The sequence below is a fragment of the Dendrobates tinctorius genome, unplaced genomic scaffold, assembly GCF_039654945.1.
Source record: "Dendrobates tinctorius isolate UK_male_01 unplaced genomic scaffold, ASM3965494v1 ptg000133l, whole genome shotgun sequence".
In the NCBI taxonomy this organism is placed as follows: Eukaryota; Metazoa; Chordata; class Amphibia; order Anura; family Dendrobatidae; genus Dendrobates; species Dendrobates tinctorius.
In genome coordinates, this window is record NW_027361801.1 from 15,221,314 (window position 1) to 15,242,719 (window position 21,406).

Here is a 21,406-nt window from a genome sequence, read left to right on the forward strand (position 1 = left end):
TTGCAAGGTGCAGAGATTGGCAATCATTGTCACCTAGCCTGGGATTACTATGGTGACAGAAGTCAGTAATTTTCCATGCTTGTATTGTATGAAAATCGCAATTTACACCCTCTAAGTATGTTGTATGAAAATAGTAAATACGTGGCTATTACATACGACTAAAAAGCAGGCACAATAATATATAATGCATAGGTTGTCATAGAAAACAATATTATCCTTATGACATTTTCTGCTAGCTAGCTCTTATGGTGGATGGTAAAATGAAGCTGTCTTATCATAGTTAAAACATATTATAATTTTTTAAAATGCTCCCTGTACTTTTCGTAACCTCCCAAGTTTTTGAAGAGAAAGGAGAAGAAATAGCTATGAGTGGCACATTTTTAAGACTTGGGTTCTACCACAGGTAAAACACGTTTGTAGTCCCAAAACAATGTGCATCAAGCAAATTAGACAATTTGCAACTGGTCTGAAACAGTTTTTGCACAATTTGTACATGCGCAAAAATGTGGCCACTTTTAGCTTTTGGAATACATTTTTTACGCCAGCCCACAGCAGCTGAATATTGAACCAAATTTAATAAGAGGACCACAAATTTGGCACATCTTACTATGGCAGACGCAGACCCATTATCATTTTTTGTTTTATGACTTGTGTGACCTATATGTACAGTCTCTTGACCACAGTGTGGTACCCAGATAAGAGTGTACAAATTGCTGGATGAGTTCAAAGGTAGAGCCATTGAAAAAAATTATATGCCAAAATGTACTAATGTTGTCTGTTAAGAAGACAGCAGAAACTTATAACTGGCTTGTACAAGATGTGCCAGATGCATGTAATAATAATAATAATAATAATAATAATAATAATAATAATAATAAAAACAATAGCAAATACCTCCAATTAGAAATGTAGTATAGTTCTACTGATTCGCTGTCACTTACCCCATGAGCAGGGCATTGAAGTAGCTTACGTATCCATAGTTACGACCATTAACAACAAATTGTCAATATAAGAGTGGTGGTAACCATGGCTACTTAAGCAACTGCAATGCCTGCACATGGGGAAAGTAACATAGAGAAGTAGAAGACCTATCCTACATTTCTAATTGTATGTATTTGCTAATATTATTACACCTACTAAGTATTGGGATAAGATCTGGGAGATGTGAGTACCTATTTAAGGCTTACTTCAAGCCAATAATTTAATGCATGTCAATAATAAATCTGGTGCATTTTTTGACTCTTAATAGCCACACACTTTTTTGTAGACACTTTTAAAAGTATTTTATTTAGGGCAAATCAATAATTAATTTGATAAAATTGATTGGTGCCATATAAGGAAAAACTTACTCCAGATTAGAAATCGTGTCCGGATTTCCCAGTCAGCCACATAAAAATCCCAATATTCCATATTACTCAGACTACCATGCTAGTCTCAGAAAAAGAGCAAAAACAAAATCAAATATTGCCCATAAGACGACAACATGGAACTAAACAACATCATATATTGTGTCCTGTAAGACAGCCAACTAAGAAGGAAGCATATTGGGGGGTCTACCTACCAGGTAGTGGAGACATAGTGGAGCATCTTGTTACTCATCCAGCAACTTAAACATGGTAATTTTTCCTAAATCCAGATAGTGTTGGATCTATTCGACCAGAAGGACATCGATTTGACCTTGTTGTACATCAAGTATCTACGTGCCTACTGGGGCATAATCTCCGAAGACTCCATCTATTCAGAACAATAAGATGACAAAAAGTGTCCTTCAATGCGGTTGACAGGTGCGGTACCTCGTACACGGGTTATATGGTCTCAGCTGCCAAAACACACCACAAAACCTTTAAGAAACAGTGACATCACGTAAACATTTAGGATCAGAGATGAAATCCACTTACTAAAATATACCTCACAAAAGGTCAGAAGAACGCCATATGCCAGATGTCATCACACAAAATCTGTGATATTTAAAAATGAACCCAGAGTTCTCGAGCCTGTCTACCTCTCCAGAGTAAAGGAGAAAGGACTGCTACTTGCTATAGAGGACAGATTTAACTCTTAAGCCTGAATGTTGCTGCGCTGTTTCCCGTATCCTTGTCAGTCACCGGCTAACCTTGTCACAAGAAAAAGAATACAGGAAAGCGATCGTTTTGACGTCCTGTCAGATGCCCAGTGCTGAGCCTCCCTCTCATCTGATTACTATCAAACGCTAAACCTCTGTTTTCTCCACACAGGATTGTAACTGGACGCCAACCAACCTCGGCCAGAAGAGACAGCAAATTAGTCATAATGCCCAGCGGCTTGTTCACTTTCTTCCATGCACACTCTAGAATCAATTTAACCCCTGCAGCAATTTTATCTGATGTTAAAAAATGCACGTGGTGGAGGCTCAAGGTAAAAAAAGAAGACACAACACAAATATATGTTTAAGTGAAGGGAACAAAGGACAATGACTATCCTCAAAATATCAAATCCTCAATGGCGCGTAGCTATACAGGGTGCAGAGGTAACAATCCTACCCGGGACAAAAAGCCCATCTGCTACATAATACAGGATCACTAAACTCCAAGTTTATTAGTAATATTATTTTTTTATTCAAAACCAGCAGCTCTTTCATTATTGATGGTAATTGTAATTAGTGATGAGCGAACATGATGGGATAAGGTGTTAGCCGAGTATGCTCGTGTGCTAACCGAGTGTCTTTGGCGTGCTCAAATAATATGTTTGAGTCCCTGTGGCTGCATGTCTCGTGGCTGTTCGACATCCGCAACACATGCTGGGATTATTTGTTAGGCAATCTCTGTGTGTGTTGCGATTGACAAACCGCAGCGAGACATGCAACCGCGAGGAGCCGAACATATTATTCAACCACGCCGAAGACACTCGGTTAGCACCCGAGCATGCTCACCTTATCCCTGCATCCCTGCACTCTCACCACTGATGGTAATGCTATGTCCTCTATATACACACATTTATGATTTAACACTGTGGATATGATGATAAAAGGGATTGCCCAGCCGGAAAAAAGTACCAGGGTCTTGGGTCTGTACAAAATTACAAACTATTTGATACGCGCTTACCCGCAATTCCTTGGCTCTGTGCAGTTAAGGCATGGGAATTTAATGACGTGTCTGTTCACCAGAGTAATTGGATAATTGACATAATCAACAATGTATTTGAATAACAGCCATGTAGTATTAGGTTTCTCCTGTAGAGGTCATTGCCCCAGCGTGATGGACACGGATCTATCATTCTACAGGAAACAACCTAGGGTACCTTGGGCCTGGTTGGAAGAATACAGATCTGCTCCATTGCTGAATCATGGATACATTTGGAGAAAGCCAGGATTGGGACCCACCAGCCACCTGTCTCCATGGAGATGTTCGGAGAAGCCAGATTGTGACCCTTGGGTCAACTGGCTTTGTACCTCAATGAATTGTCATCTCTCTATGCTTGTCGTTACCACCTCTCTGTGTGTGTGCCACAGGTGGACTAGCTGAACCTGGGAGCAATTATCTTGGCGTGTCAGCGGAAGGGTGAGACACTGTAATGTTGTACCATCTCTTGGGTATTCTGCTGGGACTGTTCTATGTGTTATCTGTCTGTTTTGTGGTCCAATAAAGCTTTGCACATTGCTTTACCCTCACCCTGTGTTGTCTGATTAGCGTTATGCCCACGTTAAAGGGAGAGCGGGTGTTTGGCGGGATGATCCCTGGTCCTGCGCTTCCAGCTAGTGGACCTGGGCACCAGCCAACCCCTGTGTCTGCACTGGCTGGAGATCATATTTAACATAATAGTATAACTAATATATAAGAAGAGCATGTCACAATGAGTGGCTTGGCTTTGTATTAGCAGATACAACAGATAGAAGTTTACCTTATGGAATGTGGTAAGATTTGAAGTCCCTGGTCAACAGTACTTAAATAAATCATCTTACAGTGTTGCACCTCCTTACTCTCACAAGGAGCAGTGATAACACACAGGACAGGAAAGTATTATAGCCATCTTACAGATCACAACTAATTTTTCATATTGAACTGGACACGGAATTCTCCCGGGAGTCTGTTGCAATGTTCAGAGTTCCGGAGGAATTTCATTGCAGAGAGAGAGAATGTTTTTCCACATCCAAAGTTTGAGTCTCTATTATTTTCAATGGGGTTCAGGTTCTGGCTCAAGTTCGAGTACAGTTTTGTTACCCGAACCCAACTTTGGACTAAAGTTTGGGTTGGGTACCAGAAAAAAAACTTCCTAGGGTCCGCTTATCCTTAGTAATAATAGCTGCAGAGCAGAATTAAATGTTTTTTTTTTTAATTTTGCATATCTGTTGAGGAGCTTTGGCAATAAAAGTATTTGGCACCTAACAAGTAAAAGAGGTTGTCCACTACTTTAACACTGATGGCCTATCCTTCGGTTAGGTCATCAACGTCTAATCACTGGGGGTGCGACACCAGGTGTCCCCACTGATCAACTGTCCACGGTGTCGGCGGCGGTTAGATTTGCTCAGTTACAGAGCTACACAGCGTCGTCTACTGTATAGTGGCCACAGCTGGGTACTGCATATCCCCTTATTGATTTTAATAGAGTTCGAATATGCAGTACCTGGCCATGGCCACTATACAGTAGATGGCGCTGTGTAGTCCAGTAACTGAGCAGCTCCAGCCACCGATGGAAGTGGGAGCAGCAGATTGGCGGAGTCGCACCCCCACCTATCAGACTTGATGGCCTATCCTAAGGATGGGCCATCAAAGCTAAAGTAGTGGACAACCTCGTTAAGTACAAATGGGTGTTATTAGATACTTTTCCCATGGTACCTGCACGTCTTCTCCCTGTATGAGTTGCTATCTGATAATGACCACTTGGACTTAACAAAAGTTAACTTATTAGGCGCCAAATACTTTGATTGCTAACATCCTAATATCTCCACAATGGGGAGGCGAAATAATAAAAAAAACAACATTTTATTCTGCTCTGCTGCCACTATTGCATCATGTATCTGGCTCAACAAGAAACAAATGGTGAACGGTCTCCTTGAAGAACACCTCCATTCCATTTCACTTGGATTTAGTAACTAGTCCAATATTAGGAGATGAATGTGCTGGGAGAAAGCATACAATTCATTGCAGCATGTGCTCCATATTAAATAGAGATTAAAATATGCCCATTACTGGTTATGAATCAGTTAATGATATTAAGACAGTAAGCTTAAGAATACACAAGTATTATTCAGATTATTTTAAATGTTACAGGTGAAAAGGTTTTTTTTAATTAAAGGTTAACGAAGCTGTTAAGAATTTTGCATACAGGAGCATGAGCGAGGGGGTGCATGGAGCGACAGTGAGCATCCTTCATACTTACCTATATTAATGCTGTAATCACTCGAGCGGCTTCTTGACGGACAGCCTCTTCTATAGCATGTGTGGGTGTCAGAGTAAGGGGAGCTACTGTATAAATCTCTGCTTATAGTGCAATTGGGTGCCGCCCTCCCAGACGCTGCAAATCACGGCTCGGTAGCTAGTCTAGCAGCCTTGGACCCGAGCTGTGATTGGCAGTGTCTGGGAGAGAGGGGTGAGAGCACACGCCCCAGAGGAGCCCTTGAAGAAACGCCCAGTTGAACTACAAGCAGAGATTTAACATAGTGCGCTCCAGAATCAGCAAATGTGAATATCTCTGCAATAGAGTAAAGAAGCGCAAAACAGAAAAAGCAGCAGAATCTAAGCAGCTCAGGGATTTTTACAAGGTATTTAACTCAATATTTTTTTTAGCAAGCAACAGGTTCTCTTTAAAGATGTAGTCCTCCTCTCAATACATATTTTATCCTCTTACAATTCTGTACTTTTAATTGCTAATTTTCCCCTTATACCCAGGTCATTCTTCTCTTTTTCACTAGGTCTATGACATCACGTGATTAGAAACAGACTAGGTGAATCCTTCTAATCTCTATGTAGAAACAGATCCAGGAAGTCTATTTTCCCTACATGAGACATCATTACTGCTACAAATATACATCACTGTAAAGTTCCCTGGCTATGGTGAGGAGTAAAGCAGTTGTTTCAGGAGTTGAAAAAGGGTTGGAGTTTGGCTGCTAGGGACTTGGCAGTGATTTAGAATTGTAGTTCTAATGATGACTCATGCAGGGAAAAATAAACTTCCAGTTTCTATATAGAGCTTAGAAGGATTCAGCTAGTCAGTTATTAATCATGTGATGTCATAGACCTATTGGAAACAAGAAAAATTAACTTGGTAGAAAAGCAAAATGAGCAATTGTAAGTGCATAGTGTTGTATAATATGACTGCAATGTATTAAAAGAATAACATTTTTGATAGAAAAAGCCTTGCTAAATCTTTACACAATGATCACGACATACAAACGTATGAATCATTGTCTTTGCCACCTGGATGCGTCTGTCATTAGCTGAGTCTGATAGTTTTATTGTTTTCACAAGCACAGCAATAATTGCATTGATAGTCCTACAACATAAGCATTCATAAACATGGATTGATCCACAGCTCATTTGTGAAGGAAAATAAAATCATAACACAAGATTCGATGTGAAATGCATAGATCTATAAAACATTACCTGCTGCTGATTCCTTATCTGTCATCAAATTTCACTATACAAGCCGCATATGTTTATAAATACATCTCTTCTACTTGATGAGGCCGGTGTACTTAGTTTGAATATTCCTTATCAGAATGGCTGCATAATCTTGATATTGCCATGAGCATTTTATCAAGCCAGCTAGAACTGTACTTATAACTTGCTCGTTTTTAAATCAAGCAGGAATATCTTCAAAAAAGATTACATAACCCTTCTTATATGGATTTTCAAAGTAAGCACACCAGCCTCATCAGGTCTAAGAAATTTATGTTAAAAGGTATGAAGTTTGTATTATGAAATCTGGTTGTATAAAAACTTAACCTTTTGCAGTTAATTTTGTGGGATTGCTCTGCCACAATAGCAATTGTTAGTGAGTATGCTACATGATAGCCATATTGTAAAGAACAGACCACTTAATGCTCTAGGCCTTACAAGTAGATACATTACAGTAATTGCACACATTTTGCATCAAGACAGTAAAAGAAGAATCTTGCATTGGCGAAGGGTGATACTACCACAATGGCCGGTTCTAAATTTGCTGGTGACAAAAGAAGTAATTTTGATATTGGTTACATAATGGAATATAATATGGCAGATTTCATATAACTGTGTAAGATGTAGACAGTGCAAACTTTGGAGCCAATTCATCAAAGATTTTACACCACACCAGCTTTAATAAGTCGCAATGTTTTTTGCACATCGTAGAGTTGCACAAACTTTTTATGACTTTTAGCACCACTTTGAATCAGATCTGCCAAAATGGGCAGGACTAAGGAAGAGTCAGGTGGGAGTGGGCCTGATCACCCCCGATCTTTCAATTCATGAAAAGTCTCAGTGTTTTTTACACCAGAATTGCTACTTCAGCGTTTTTAGTGAGCTAAAGGATAAGAGGGGGCTCCCTGTTTAATACCGTGGGTAACCAATGAGTCATGATCCAGACCGAGTTTTGAGTCCTGTCTTTCCATGTCACTGGTCTGGTCATTTCAGGGGTTAACTTTTCCCTGCCTCAGTCTGGTTATAGGTTTGCTATTTAGCTCCGCTGCATCCTGCAGGCTGTGTCAGCTATAGTTCTGCCTTCAACGTGTGTATCTGACTCTGGTATATCCTGATTAGTCCTGCTGTGATCCCTGACTTGCCACGTGTCAGTCCTGATGCACCGTTTCCCTGTAAGTTTGTTGACTCCCTGGTTTTGACTTGGCTTGCATTCAGACCTGCTTCTGTCTTTTGTCTTTGTCTAATCCGCTTCCGACCGTTGCTGATCCCCTAGCTTGTCTCTGACCCCCTAGCTTGTTTCTGACCACGTGTACGACTGTGACCTCTGGTACTTCTGCTCCTGACTGTTTCTGACTCTGCTCATCTGACCACTTTTTCGCCACCTGCTGGCACTTATGCTGTTGTTCATTGTTGCTACGCTGTGTATACAACCTCTCTTCCCTCACCAGAACCCCCTGGAGGAGGTTGCGCTATACTGCAATAGCATGACATAATAGAAGTGAGATGGAGAGACGGTCGCTCACCTGAACAGCACAACTCCATGAAAGACTGATACATGATCCAAACATGGCTGCTGTACTGGCACCACTTGGATAAAAGACATGAAAAATGGAGGAAAAAAAGAGTGCTGTGGATCCCGGGTACTGCCATTGATAGAGGCAATTAAAGGCAGTGAGTATAAAAAATGTCCAATACGTTGCAATGCAGTTTGGAGTAGCATTTTTGGCATGGCGCACACATTCAGAAGATTTGAAAAATTCATTAAGTGGCATGTGCCTCTACACGAATTTGACGCCTCTTCTCCATAAATATTGGAGTTGCCTAGGCAATCTTAAACATTGCCAAATGTAGTGCCTCATGCCTCTTGATAAATTTGGTTTACAGTTTACACCATTTATTATTCGACTTACTTTATATAAAGATTCTAATTTTTGCTTAATAAATGTATCAAAAACTTAAAACCTAGCTGCTGCCACTTTCGAGCATTAAAAGTGTTGAGGTTGTCGAATGTATCTAATTTTAGGGTGATGCAAAGTTTGTGTTCCCAAATTGTGGTGCAATTTACAGTGAGAATCGGATTTAAAATGTTGTCCTTACATAGCAAAGGAACAAAAACTAAGATAATGTGTGTAAATGAGGAGATGATAAGCTATTACAAGTGGCGCATTATCTTACTCTGCTGCTGTAAGTACAAAGATGCCCTTTTGTTGCAGAAAAAGAGAATTCCCTCTTCTGTCATACGCGCCGAAAATTTAAATGCTCAGGAAGAACCTGTGCTTGCGAAAGACTTTTTATTCTCATAATAAATACAGTATGAAACGGCCACCTAAGGACAGCACAAATTATATAGCTATGTCAGATCACAGTTTCCATGCAAACCCAGGTACGACTGCATTAGAAAATCACTTTATTTCACATAGGCGTCCAATTAGACAGTCATAGCTGGAGCTGTCATAATAAAACGATTCACGGAGCCAATGTAGCCAAACTACCGGACATCTCGCCGTCTGTTGTGCCTTTTACGTGTGGCCAGTAATTGTGATTTATTATCTCAATTAGCGAAGTCCGTCTTAGCTCAACCTACTGTCCTGTGTGCATAACCTTTTCATTTACTTAGACAAGACGCTTTTAGGATCAGGGAAGGCTTTAAGTGGATGTTGCATAGACATACTGTATCAACACATATTAATGGAGTTTTGCAATGAAGAATCCTCTGGCGAAGAACAAATAAAGAGTCAGTGGCTGAATTGGAGGCAATGAAGAGGAAGGTCTTTCTCGAAGGACATCCCTCATCTTACCTGAACGTGTGACTGAACCCTCAACTTAAGCATGGCAATGAAAATAAGGAATGTAACGGTCCGCATACATATTAGAAAGATGTCAGCCAAACCATCAATGGTTTGGTCAAAAAAGGAAAGTTAGGCTGAGCGCTTCGGTGTTCCCTCGTTGGGCAGTGGCTTATCTCAATGTCATTCAAAGAGATTGGCTGGAAAAATTCAACAGGGCAGATCCTTCTCTCCCCCATTATCTAGCAAAGAGCCAGGAAGCCTCCATCCACATTATAGTAGATGATTGGTCGACATTTCCAAAATTGATGGGTTTGGGTTTCTCTTATCTAATGTGTTTGGAGTCGCAAGGATTGTTATTCTGCTCTTCTCTCGTGTCATGCATGCTACATGTACCTCATGCCTGGTCTACAATCCACATGTCAATCATTCAGAATGTTAATATAGGCAAGAAAACTTACATACATCATCAAACTTTAATGCAGTTTTCCAGGACTTTGATGATGACGGCCTATACTTGTGAAAAGTCATCAATATCGGGCTGGTATGGGGGACAATCAGCTATTTATGGCTCCTGCAACCGCAAGTTTCTACAGTATATCTAGAGCTAGAAAAGCCCAGATCTGTACAATGTTCAGTGTCTGTTTTTGGTTTCTACAGCTCAGACCCTATTAAAATTAATGTTAGCTGAGCTGCAGTACTTAAGAAGTGCACTACATAATCTGTTTCAGCTCTCTATGCTATAAACATCCCGCAGTTGTGGGAGCTGCAAACAGGTGATTGTGCCGGGTATCAGATAAAATAAACTGATCAATAAACTGATCTCATATCAAAGTCTTAGACAACCTCTTTAATTATTTTTCCATAACTTTATAATGATTGTTATTCCCTATGAGACTGAATGATTTTATTAGGCTGAGTGCACACGGTGCGGATTCTCCAGCGGATTTTTCCGCGCAGATTTTGCTGAATCCGCAGGTAAAATGACCTGCAGATTTAGTGCAGTTTTAGTGCGGTTTTAATGTGGATTTAGTGGTGCAGTTTTTGTGCGGTTTTCCCCTGCGGTTTTCCACCTGCGGATTTCTAGAATGGAGAAGGTGGAAAATTGCAGGAAATCCGCACAAAAGAAGTGACATGCTGCAGTTTTCAATCCGCAGCAAATCTGCACAGAAAAATCCGTACCATGTGCACAGCGGATTTTGAATTACATTGCCTTTAATGCTACTGTACATCACATGCTGTTCTGCTGCAAATCCACAGGGCCAAATCCGCTGCGGATCTGCAGCAGAATACGCACCGTGTGCACATAGCCTAAGTGGGAACAGTCTACTACTTGTACAGTAGTAGATGAATTTCTAACTTCATGATACTTCAACCATTGGAAAATGAAATGCCCCACAAGGATGGGCCAGTAGCTTGGTCAGTAGATGTTTAAAGAAGTTGTCCATTACTTAGACAACTCCTTCTCATATCCCTCGCTTGGCCACAATAAAATAATAAAGCCTATACTCACCTCCCATACCGGCGCCATTCCTTCAGTGTCAGCAATGGGGCTCCCATGCTGTTGTTGTGACACATGACACCGGCGCCCAATCAGTACTGGCGTCACTGTCCCCACCTCTTGTCGAATTGAACACAAAGAGGAAGTCAGAGACAGACTGCAACCCGGCCTTATCCTCCATGTTCGATTTGTCTGAACGTGGAGAAGTGATGCCAGTGCTAATTGGGTGGCGGTGTCACATGTCCAACAACCGCACAAGGACCCTGGGAGCGCTAGTGCTGACACCATGGGAATAGATTGTAAGCTCTCACGAGCAGGGTTGTCTTATTTTGCTTTTGTAATGTTAACGCTGTTACTTATGACTTTTGCTTTGAAACTGTTGAACTGACTGTAAAGCACTGCGGAATATGTTGGCGCTACATAAATAAAGATTATTATTATTATTATTATTATTAATGGCGCTGGCATGGGAGGGGAATTTAAGCTTTATTATTTTGCAGGGGTCAAACATTTTGATCAAGAAGTCTTGCCATAGTAGTGGACAATCCCTTTAAATATACTATTCAACCACTGTATAGCAGCACGAGAGAGGGAGCAAAAGGGTCACTTTCCCAAAGTAGTAGATAAAGTCTCATGCATACAGGTAGGACAAGGGCACAAGGAGCCCCATCTGCTCCACAGTCAGGATCTTGTGTCGATGCGGTACATGGAGACTCCTTCACTTGTCTGTATGGTTGTACTGTAACCGATTTATACGAGTTTGTCTAGTGATTTAATTAAAGCGACAGTTTCATTGCCACAAATACACAGATTATAAATGAAATATTTAAAATAAACAAACGGATATTGATCTTATTCCTTTACACGCAGTGGTGGTAATAAATTCACTAGAACATTCTCCAGGTTTGAAAAGGTTACAATGGCCTTTAAAAATACCACACTTGGTGAAATGTAGAGCGGTGTTAATATCTTTTAGGATACACTGAGGTTTCTCACTACAGCTTAACCTTTACAAAAAATAAAAGAGATTTTGCCCTTCTTTGTCGTGCCTTAATAAGCAGTTTGTTCACCTTCTGTAATTTGTGTCTTACAAAGGGCATTCTGCTTATAAACATATAGCACACATAACCCCTTGTTTAATCCTAGTGTTTATGGGTTATGGGTATGAGAAAACAATATTTCTTTCTCATACTTACACTTGAGAGGTTTATTATAAGATATAAGGTGTGGACAGTGCGGGATATATTTGCTTTCAATTGGAGGCCCCAACTTCATTTATACAGAAGAGTTGGCGCAAATTGATTTGTACCACCTGGTCTATCAGCGAGGTCAGTAATCTGCGGCCACTGGATGTGAGCCCTGAGAACTGCCTGTTATCTAACGACATCCGTGACTCCTCTTTTGATTAGCTAGCCTGGCACAATATTATCTTTGCACAAGTAATGTCTCACAAGGCTGGCCAATAATAAAAAAAGAGTCGCATACACCATCAGTTGAGTCGTCACGTCTCGTGGCCAGAGATTACTGTCATGACTGATAGATCAGGTTCTTTAAATTTATTTGCAAAAAGTCTATTACATTCAAACCAGCGAGGTGCAACCATTTCATCTTTAAACCAGTAACATGCAGAGCATGTAAAGGTTTTTGTCTGAGTTCCTTACATAGGGAGCACATGCTTAAAAGCTTTTTTCTATAGAGCTTGCAAGTGCTGATTTGAAGCTAGCTGGATCTGGTGTTTGGTTCACTTTAGTGTATCTACGGGTTTCCAATGCTGTAGAGGCAAAATTGCCTCTGCTTCTAGCATTTGAGAGTGCGCAGTCATGGATAGAAGTTCAACCATGCCGTTGGTTCAATCTGTGGATCATCGGGAGCTCAATGCCTTTCATAAAGTAGGAAGTTGGCTGTGGAGTGGTGTGCTCCTGAAGACAGAACATGGGACAAATGCTTTAAATGGTCAAAACAAGTCTAGTAACAAGAAGAGGAGTCATTTTTTCTCCACTTTGGTTAATAAAATTGGATATCTTTGTAAGAGATCCCACCCACTTCTGTTATTATGCTCTAAATTGGGGTCAATTTGGGTTTTTTGGGGGATCAAAAGAGATTATTTTGAAGGCCCAAAATCAATGGGCATGCCTATATTTAACTGTATTGTAATCTAATGATTGCATTTATATTTTAAAGCATTAGTTTTCATTACAAAAATAAATTATATCCTTAAAGGGGTGGTTCAAATTACAATCTAATTTTCATTATAAATCTCTATTTAATGTCATAATCTAAACTAATTTCTAATATACTTTGATTAAAATTTTCCTAACTACACTCTCTAAACGTGATATCACTTGTGGGGGTCGTGTTGTTCTCTGCACACCAGGTATTCATCTTACAACATTCACTGACAGTGCACTCTGTTACCAGCTTGTTACTACTGATCTAAGCTGGTGAGAGAGCGCACTGTCATTGTGAACTTCGCACAGTGACAGAGCAGGGACTAGCCCAGCCCGAAACAAAGGCCACTCATGACGCTTTGTTTCAGGGAGGGGGCAGAGCCTACAGCAGTGACCCCAGCCTCTGCCCCTTGATGACATTTTGTTTGAATATCTCATTATGCAGTGGGAATTCTCAAACAAAGTGTCATCTAAAAGGAAGCTGTAAAGACACACAAAAAAGTAGTTAGTGGAGTTAGGGAAGGATAGGGAATTTTTTAATTAAAGTATATTAGAAAATAGATTAGATGATGCTATTAAATAGATGAAGATTTAGGATGAAAATTAGTTTGTTTCAGACCAACCCTTACAGATTCATAAGTATATGGTTGAGTTGATCTTCTATTCCTGTCCTCTTCATTATGCATACAGGGTGCTCCTGCCCATAAAGCAAATTATTATGCTATGAATTGTCATTAGACAGTATATCATCGACAGGCCATACACATTATAATTATAGAAGAATGGCAAATTGATTTTAATAGGTCTTTCATGTTTCCCCTGATATCAACAGCTGACTGCGGTGGGATAGCGATTATTATTCTGAGACCTGTTAAATGGTAAGGGTTATTACAGTGACACCTCTTTAAAAAAAAAAATTGGTCAACAAAAAAAAATTCCTTAATGCCCAATTCACTAACATTGGCCAAACTCACCAATATCGACATTTTATAATGTATATGGGGGCATCAAACAGATGAGTCAATGGAGATAAGGATCTGGCATATCCAATTTCGGACTGCTAATCCTGTTGCACTTTAAGATATAATCAACTGCCAGAGACGTCTGGTAGCGGCTTTCTAAAAGAGACATTTGTGGGTAGCACATGTTCAGTTTACGCAGCCGAGGTTACTAGCGGAGAGGTAAAAAAAAATGGAAAAGGAGCTGGGTCAGTGCCAGGAAAGTCAAATTATACATACACCAAAGCGAAAACCTAGAGACAGACCGCAATAAGGGGCCTAAGATCAGGAGCCGAGCTGGCAGTGAGCACAAGGCAGCACAGGAAGATGGTCTGATACTGGGGAAGCAAAGTGGTGAATACAGTGAGTAGGTGTGTGAGACGCCGGCATGACAAATGCCCAACGATCAAGATTCAAGGCCATAAGGAAGAACGCTGTTAGCGTTCGAAACGCGTTGCCATGTTTCCTGCTATCTGCAATATGCCATGAATCTTTTGGAATTTTAATCGTTTCTAATAAAGTATTTTCATATTTTTACAAATTATTGCCAGAAGCTGGAATTTTTTCCAGTTTCCTCTTTGTTCAAAAGTATGAAAAGCATAAAAAGTACTTCTTCAATTTTGTTATGACTCGCACAACACTGTAAAATAAATCGTTGCCATCTTTGCCATGTACACTGGGTGCAGAATTATTAGGCAAATGAGTATTTTGATCACATCATCCTTTTTATACATGTTGTCCTACTCCAAGCTGTATAGGCTTGAAAGCCAACTGCCAATTATGTAAATCAGGTGATTTGCATCTCTGTAATGAGGAGTGGTGTGGTCTAATGACATCAACACCCTATATAAGGTGTGCTTAATTATTAGGCAACTTCCTTTCCTTTAGCAAAATGGGTCCGAAGAAACATTTGACGGACTCTTAAAAGTCAAAAATTGTGAGATGTCTTGCAGAGGGATGCAGCAGTCTTGAAATTGCCAAACTTTTGAAGCGTGATCACAGAACAATCAAGCGTTTCATGGCAAATATCCAACAGGGTCGCAAGAAGCGGGTTGATAAAAAAAAGGCGCAAAATAACTGCCCATGAATTGAGGAAAATCAAGCGTCAAGCTGCCAAGATGCCATTTGCCACCAGTTTTGCCATATTTCAGAGATGCAACGTTACTGGAGTATCAAAAAGCTCAAGGTGTGCCATAATCAGGGACATGGCCAAGCTAAGGAAGGCTGAAAAATGACCACCTTTCAACAAGAAACATAAGATAAAACGTCAAGACTGGGCCAAGAAATATCTTAAGATGATTTTTCTAAGGTTTTATGGACTGATGAAAGAGCGACTCTTGATTGGCCAGATGGATGGGCCCAAGGCTGGATCAGTAAAGGGCAGAGAGCTCCACTCTGACTCAGACGCCAGCAAGGTGGAGGTGGGGTACTGGTATGGGCTGGTATCATCAAAGATGAACTTGTGGGACCTTTTTGGGTTGAGGATGGAGTGAAGCTCAACTCCCAGACCTACTGGCAGTTTCTGGAAGACACCTTCTTCAAGTAGTGGTACAGGAAGAAGGCGGTATTGTTCAAGAAAAACATGATTTTCATGCAGGACAATGCTCCATCACATGCATCCAAATACTCCACAGCGTGGCTGGCCAGTAAAGTTCTAAAAGAAGAAAAAATAATGACATGACCCCCTTGTTCACCTAATCTGAACCCCATAGAGAACCTGTGGTCCCTCATAAAATGTGAGATCTACAGAGAGTGAAAACAGTACACCTCTCAGAACAGTGTCTGGGAGGCTGTGATGGCTGCGACACGTAATGTTGATCGTAAACAGATCAAGCAACTGACAGAATCTATGGATGGAAGGCTTTTGAGTGTCATCGTAAAGAAAGGTGGCTATATTGGTCACTGATTTTTTTGTTTTGTTTATGAAAGTCAGAAATGTTTATTTCTAAATTTTGTGTTGCTCTACTGGTTTACCTGGTGAAAATAAAATAATAATAATTCTGCACTGTAATAGTTACCTGCACAAACAGATATCCTCCTAAGATAGCCAAATCCAAACAAAAAACCCACTCCAACTTCCAAAAATACTAAGCTTGGATATCTATGAGTCTTTTGGGCTGATTGAGAACATAGTTGTTATTCAATAATAAAAAGAATCCTCTCAAATACAACTTGCCTAATAATTCTGCACACGGTGTATAAGTCCTATTGCTTACAGAATGTTTTAATACGTTTTCCTATTCGAGTTCTTAAATCTGCTTTGTCTCTTTTCTTTGGGCTTTTGTATTCTGTAACCATTATCTTCAATGCTACAATTCGATCAATTTTAAATCAATATCAAGTAAACAATAATAATTATGACTTTCGATAAACTTATGAAAGAGGATTTTTGAAATGCAAATATTGTTTTCAGTTTACCAATTCTTAACATTTTTGGTTTCGTTACAAAGTAAACAGTAGATTCTCAGCGTGGGGAAATCAATAGGAATCCTACTGTGATTAATGTGGTTTGACAATTTTTAGATTAATCACATTTCCATGTGCTCACTGCTAAATCTATACTCACAAATGCAAAATAGGTAACATTCTTTTAGTTTAACACAAGACTTGAATGCTGCACAGCACGGGCGCAAATTTGGCACAAAAAGCTATTGTATAACAGAATCTCTATTGATACATTTATATCAGCTTAAAGTGAAAGCTCACCTATAAAAGGTATATTGTTTACAAAAGAGGTTATACATTACATTTTATTTATTAATAGAACTTTAAGCTTTTGGAGCATTGTTTTTCTCATGCACAGCTCTGCACAGACCTAGACGTAATTGTTCACTGTACCTTCAGACAACCTGATCTTGTTTGTTAGATAAAATACTAAATATGACATCTACAAATCACTTTATTCACCAAAGCATCACCACCCCCTAAAAAAATAATTTACAAGAATCTTGCTAGTAGGTGTCTCCCTTCTGTCTAAATTGCTGTTCACTGCCTGTTGTCAAGTGTAATCTATCTCGCCAAAAAGGATTATAGAAAGTGGGGGGCATGTCCGTGCCTCTCTGTTCCTGCTCTCCGGCCTGACTGCATGCAGGCATAACAGAGTGCTGTGTTTCAGTCTAGGACAGGCATGCCATTGGAAAATGGGAAGAGCGAAACATTCTGGGACAGGATATCCAATTGACAATAGAATAAGCAATACTTGCTGGAAAGTGAGGGAAGGAAAGTTCCAGTTCATACAGTGCTGGCAGAATGCTGATAGAAAGGAAGGTAGCTCCTACTCAAAAAGAGTGGGTGGTAAGTTACAGAATACAAGAATTGGGACAGTTCCTCATCATTTTAAGACTGGTATGTGCCCCCAAAGCAATCATTTGTTGTGGGGAATGAGGTTGAAAAATTTAGGGTCAGTTTCACATGTGAATATTTACTTGGAAAATACATTTTTATATGATATGTAGATAAAAAAAACAGCAGTCATAACAAAAGTAAAGGCTAGACACTAGAGTTGAGCGACTTTTGGTTTTTTAGGGTCGCGTTTCGTTTCGTGAAACCCGACTTTTCCAAAAGTCGGGTCGAGCAAGATCGTCCGATTATAGGGAAAAGTCGGGATCGTCCCGAAACACGAAACCCAATGTAAGTCAATGGGGAATAAAAGTCGGCAGTGAGAGGAGGACAGGAAACACACCTACAGTGCCCATTTGAATGCCAAAAGCATCAATTCTTCTTTCTTAAGCTTGTCAACCTTAATTAACTTCATAATACAAGTTACGCACTGAAAAATGGGGGTTATTTGGCTACAAACTGTGGGGGGGGGAGGGCTGGCTCCAGGTTTTCATGTGCCCTGGGCGAAAGAGCGCCCCTTTAACACATACCACAACTCATCATGCTCCGATACGGCAGAGAAATAGCGGTATAGTCCAATGAAAAATACCTCACTTTTTACATCTCATGACGAGGCCCATCTATTTATCCATACAGAATCATTGGTCCCATATAATGTTTGAAACAGTATATGATGAGCTCCACATAATGCTACAGTATATGTTGGTCCCCATGGATGAAGCTCCACTGTCTTATGGGCCCAAATAATGCTCCAAACATAATGGGCCCCATTTCTAATGCTCTAGTGTATAATGGGCCCTGTAAATGCTGCTCCAGTGTCTGATGTCCACCTTTGGAATGTTCCAGTGTATGGTGGGCCCCATCTATCATTCTCCAGAGTATAGTGCTCCCCAAAAATTGCTGTCCCAACATTGAAAACAATCAAATAAGTCTCCTCGCTAGGGAATCCCTGTACTTGTCTGGACAGGTGCTGTAGCTTGCTTAACAGCTCGCCAGCCGTTCTCACGCCCAGTATGGATTACACGTGATTGCACAAAGGTGAGAAAGGGTACCGTATCCCCAGATAACATGTATGGATAGCGTACACATTCAAAATATATGTCTATACAGCATGAGGCAGGCTCAGACGGTGTTAGGCCCAGTATGGATTGCACGTGATTGCACAAAGGTTAGAAAGGGTACCGTATCACCGGATAACATGTATCGATAGCGTACACATTCAAAATATATGTCTATACAGCATGAGGCAGGCTCAGACGGTGTTAGGCCCAGTATGGATTGCACGTGATTGCACAAAGGTTAGAAAGGGTACCGTATCCCTGGATAACATGTATGGATAGCGTACACATTCAAAATATATGTCTATACCGCATGAGGCAGGCTCAGACGGTGTTAGGCCCAGTATGGATTGCACGTGATTGCACAAAGGTTAGAAAGGGTACCGTATCCCCGGATAACATGTATGGATAGCGTACACATTCAAAATATATGTCTATACAGCATGAGGCAGGCTCAGACGGTGTTAGGCCCAGTATGGATTGCACGTGATTGCACAAAGGTTAGAAAGGGTACCGTATCCCTGGATAACATGTATGGATAGCGTACACATTCAAAATATATGTCTATACCGCATGAGGCAGGCTCAGACGGTGTTAGGCCCAGTATGGATTGCACGTGATTGCACAAAGGTTAGAAAGGGTACCGTATCCCCGGATAACATGTATGGATAGCGTACACATTCAAAATATATGTCTATACAGCATGAGGCAGGCTCAAACGGTGTTAGGCCCAGTATGGATTGCACAAAGGTTAGAAAGGGTACCATATCCCTGGATAACATGTATGGATAGCGTACACATTCAAAATATATGTCTATACAGCATGAGGCAGGCTCAGACGGTGTTAGGCCCAGTATGGATTGCACGTGATTGCACAAAGGTTAGAAAGGGTACCGTTTCCCTGGATAACATGTATGGATAGCATACGCATTCAAAATATATGTCTCAGGAGGCAGGCTCAGACGGTGTCAGGCACAGTATGGATTTGACGGCCCAGATTACACAGCGGAGGAGCAGGGAGAGGTAAAGATTGCAAATGCTGGGGCCCTGCCCAAGCAAGGGGGGCCCACTCGTGGGCGTCGGTACTGGCACTGGACCCCTCATAGTACAGCGGTGTGTCTGACGGCGGGTGTGCACCACCACCGTCAGAGACACTTGATTGCACTATGAGGGACCCTGTGCCAGTGCCCGCGCCCAAGAGTCGGCCTACCCACCTGTCCAGGGCAACGGCACTCGCACGGTGTCGTGCGGTAGGTGGTGACCCCGGCCATGGGGGGGGAGGCAGCACAGTTAGGGAGTTTTAGAAAGTGGCATATGTTGATGTTGGACATTCAGCTGATGCAAAAGGCGAAATAGGTGAAGTACCAGGAAGAGGTGGACCAAAGCAAGCCATTTTTCTGTCACCCTATGTGTCATCAGGGGAAGGTGGGACAAAATCCTTGGAAACCCATGCGTGGTTCATTTTAATGAAGGTTAGATCATCCACATTTTGGGTTGACAGACGGGTCCTTTTTTCTGTCAGGATTGATCCAGCTGCACTGAAGACTCTTTCCGATAGCACACTTGCAGCTGGGCAAGCGAGCTCCTGTAAGGCATATTGGGCCAATTCAGGCCAGGTGTCCAGTTTAGCGGCCCAATAGTCAAAGGGGAAGGACCTGTGTGGGAGAACATCGATATGGGAGGAAAAGTAGTTTGTAACCATAGTTGACAACTGCTGTCTCCTGTCACTTTCCATCGATGCAGTATTACCAGTTGTGTGAGCGGTATTTGAAAAATCAGTCCACAACATTGTCATGAAACCCCTGTCTCCAACGCCACTTCTGCTGTGTGCACCACGAACACCTCTGCCAAGCTGCCCCCGGCCCGTACGGCTCGTGTGAGAACCATCACCGCTGCTGTGTGCTGGGAATGCCTCAAGCAACCGATTTACCAGAGTTGCTTGTTTATTAGCCAATATTAGGTCAAGGTTCTCCTGTGGCATGATGTTTTGTAATTTGCCTTTATAGCGTGGATCCAGGATGCTGGCCAACCAGTAGTCGTCATCGTTCATCATTTTGGCAATGCGGGGGTCCCTTTTTAGGATCCGCAAGCATAATCTGACATGTGGGCCAATGTTCCCGGTGTCAATGATGCACTGCGAGTGCTGGGTGGAGGAGCACTTTCTGGCAAATCCACATCCCTCCAGTCACGCACAAACCCTGTACCAGACCTTGCCACGCCAACATTTTCACTTGCCCCACGAGATGCATCCTCCTCCCCTAAGTAATCATCCCCATCATCATCCTCCTCCTCCTCTTCTTCCTCCACCTCGTCCAGGAGAGGTCCCTGAGCAGACAATGGCTGAATGTCATCAAGGATTCCCTCCTCCTCTTCCTCCTCATCAACATTGGCTGCAGACGCCTGCTCCTTAAGGTGCGTCAAAGTTTGCATGAGCAGACGCATAAGTGGGATGCTCATGCTTAGGATGGCGTCGTCTGCGCTTACCAGCCGTGTGCATTCCTCAAAACACTGGAGGACTTTACAAAGGTCTTTCAGCTTCGACCACTGCACACCTGTCAACTCCATGTCTGCTCTCAAAGTGCCTGGCCGTGTATCCTCCCACAAATGCATTATGGCCTGCCTCTGCTCGCACAGCCGCTCCACCATGTGCAGGGTGGAGTTCCACCTTGTTGCAATGTCGATAATGAGGCGGTGGTTGGGAAGGTGGAGCAATCGCTGCAGCTTCTGCATACGAACGGAGTGTACAGGCGACCGGCGGATGTGCGCGCACAGTCTTCGCACCTTCTGGAGCAGGGCTGTTAACTCCGGATAATTTTTGAGGAAGCACTGCACCACCAGGTTCAAGGTGTGAGCCAAGCAAGGTATGTGGCTGAGTTTTGAAAGGGCTATGGCTGCCACAAAATTACGGCCGTTATCACTAACTACCTTGCCTGCCTCAAGATGTACACTGCCCAGCCATGACT

General features: G+C 41.7%; 1 protein-coding gene across 1 annotated transcript in view; it reads right to left on the minus strand.

The window, feature by feature from the left end:
- Nucleotides 1–21,406, minus strand: part of HS6ST2 (heparan sulfate 6-O-sulfotransferase 2) — a 500,951-nt gene that overhangs the window by 389,663 nt on the left and 89,882 nt on the right. The gene's annotated exons all lie outside the window — the stretch shown is intronic.